Source organism: Saccostrea cucullata, unplaced genomic scaffold (assembly GCF_032062105.1).
Source record: "Saccostrea cucullata isolate Sc308-1 unplaced genomic scaffold, CSIRO_AGI_Scuc_v1 ctg17474, whole genome shotgun sequence".
Lineage (NCBI taxonomy): Eukaryota > Metazoa > Mollusca > Bivalvia > Ostreida > Ostreidae > Saccostrea > Saccostrea cuccullata.
Window position 1 is genome coordinate 8,487 of NW_026938313.1, and position 3,016 is coordinate 11,502.

The 3,016-nt window shown below is 32.9% G+C and overlaps 1 long non-coding RNA gene across 1 annotated transcript; it reads right to left on the reverse strand.

Moving 5' to 3' along the window:
• Nucleotides 1-1,393: 1,393 nt before the first annotated feature.
• On the reverse strand, nucleotides 1,394-2,444 carry LOC134249960 (uncharacterized). Its single transcript, XR_009988402.1, has 3 exons — nucleotides 2,251-2,444; nucleotides 2,079-2,129; nucleotides 1,394-1,959 (listed from the first exon to the last, which is right to left on the reverse strand). It is a non-coding gene; the product is annotated as an uncharacterized LOC134249960 (long non-coding RNA).
• Nucleotides 2,445-3,016: the final 572 nt, after the last annotated feature.

Genomic DNA, 3,016 nt, shown 5'->3' on the forward strand with positions numbered 1-3,016 from the left:
CTTTGCTCGTTTTCTCACCTTCAGTCAGAATTTTCATTACATACTGGTTATGTTCTTTTCCGATCTCGTTTAATTTCCTCTGCATTAAGTTCATAATCACTTTATCACCATGGGCGTCTTCTTTCAGTTTTCGAAATTTCTCACGAAGTATGTTATCATTAGAATTCCTTGATTGTTCTTGCATCTCCTTTTTCATAGCCATATTTTGATTTTCAAGTTTTTCGATTTCACATTGCGCTTTTGATAATTTGATCGCCATATTTTTCTTCTCTTTATTTGACATGCATAGTTGGATTTTAACATTTTTCAGCTCAGTTCGTAAAGTAGACGATGTGTCGCAATATAATCGAAACTGGCTGTCTCTAACGGAATTAAATGGTAATTCTCGCAGAATTCGTTTGTTTTCGAGATACTTGCTCAGTCGTTTCATGTCTCGCGCTTTCCTTTTGCGTGGAATTACTGGTTCTTTGTGTTCGGGTTTTGGCGCTGCTTTCTTCATCTGTGTAAAACACATCCTCGAATAATGTCCAATTCTGTGACATTGGTAACACTTCTGGCTTAACGCAAAACATAAAACGTTAGGATGCACGTTTCCGCACCTTCCGCACACTGGATGCTGGCATGAAGGAAAGTTGAACTTTCTCTGTCTCCACTGCGGTCGGAAAGAATAATCCATTGCTGGTCCTAAAACGTCAGCTTCATCTGTCAAAATCTGGGGAAAACTAGCTGTGTAGCTCTTGTAGAGGTCCAGGATCTGACTACTACAAAGTATATGTAGCAGTCCCGGGTGTCGTTACCCTTAGGATTCTCGCACCAAGTTTTACGGGAACGTTTAGTTCGTCAATACTAATTCTGGTTCAACCGTGAGCTTTCCTCTTATTGTTGAACCCAGCTTCTTTTAAAACCTCAAGACAAAAACACGAGTTACAAATATTGTACTTTTATATAGAATCAGCATGGAATAAACTTCTTATGAGTTTGGGAACTATCAGCACCGAAGGTCTGATTCCAACTGACTATCATTTTCAACAACAAATCAAACATACTGAACAAAGAGCGAGTAAAATAAAAGGATTAACAAAAGGTATATAGAAATCAAGTATCAAACAATTATTGAGCGAATGGTGACATTTTAGCAGTATGTATATAATAGAATTAAAGATGAAAGAATAAGTGTCAATAAATATAAACAGATGTCAATTAAGGAATTAGCTGTCCAATCTCTGACTATGCCTCAGGTGGGATTAAGGCTGTGCGGAATTTATATAATTTATCACATTTGCCGAAATATATGAAAAGTTTTGACAACAATTTATACAAGGTCCGAAAAGTTAATTTACACAGTAATTTAAAATAAGTTCAAAAAATGTTGTATTTTACATCGTAACATATATTTTTAAACCCAATTCCCTCCCTCATTACATGAAAAAGTGTAAACATTTAAATTAGATATATATCAGGTTAAAATCTCCACTGTATACTCGTAGTAAGGAAATGATTTTTATTCAATAAGTTGTATTCTATTCCCTCGACAAACGCTCGTGAGTACAGTACACACAACTATTTATTTCCAAATTACAAACAATGACAATAAGTTGGGAAAAAAGAAATATATTTATCAAAATACTGTGAGCGCTTTCAACCATGTCGATTAGAAAAACAGCTTAGATTATAAGTTTTTGTAGAGTTCATCCAAAAATTACTTATTACTTTATATTGTTATTTTTCAAGAGTTGATCCATTTATATAAAATATTTGTCATGGTTTTGAAACATTTAAAGTAGCAGCATATTTCATGCAATAAATATTAAACAAAACAATCTGTTGATATAAAATACAGATTAAAAAACACATTACCTTATCATTATATCTCATTTAAGAAAGTTTTTGGATGTAAAACTAAACAAGTTACATACTGAACTAGGTTGTTTTAAATTTTGGACCGACTTTGGCTGGTATCTACAAAAAAAAAATAATTTAAAAAATAATGTTGAAAAAATTGACAACTTTTAAACGTATTTATATTTGAAAGTCTATATATGAAAATATGATTTTTTTAAAATGCATTCATTACTTACACAAGTTTTGGCTGAGAGTCAGGTTTTCGAACATCTGAGTAGCTAGATAGCCTAAAATCAAAACAAATGAACTCAACTATAACAAGAGCACTCAAAAATATACTTTAAGGAGGCAGTGGTTGTACATTCGAGAGAGAGAGAGAGAGAGAGAGAGAGAGAGAGAGAGAGTTACCATGAGTGGTCAACTTCCTTGTATTTCTTCTTGTTTTTACAGACGAGGAATATAATGATCCCAACAGCAAGTGCTAATGCTGTTACTAAAGCTGCCAATTTGAATTCGTTGAGTTTACAAGTTCGATCATTTAGCCCATCGAAGCAATCAAACAGGAATATACATGGGTCTGTTTCACATTCGTCAATGTCTGTAAAAATCGAGGTGTAAATTTGTATGAGGGCTGTTCAATAAATAATGTCCTGAACTGTATGACATACAATACAGATATCATATGACATTAAAATTGGCTTTCTCTCAAAATTGAATTTTTAAAGAATTTATAACAGTTCATGTGTCCACTTTTCATTACATAGTTTCATTGTGAGAAGCTGGGAAACAAGAGGTTTTCGAGACACTGCATTATAAATAAATGGTAAAGAATCGGTAAACTAGAGTGAAAATAAAAGCTTCAACAAAGCTGGTGTAAAAATGGTAAAGAATCGGTAAACTAGAGTGAAAATAAAAGCTTCAACAAAGCTGGTGTAAAACTGGTTAAAAATCACAAATAAATATTCACTGAAATATGTGACATTTACAGCAACCAATACCTGTTTTATAGACAAATGAGCAGGTGGATTTCAATGATAAAAAATTAAACATGTATAATGGGCATCAAAAATGGGTACCGTCCTTGCCAACAAAAAATTATAACACTTATGTACTGTTTGCTGAATTTCAACAAATAATACTTGATGATCTAGGATTGACTTTAAGACATATAGCA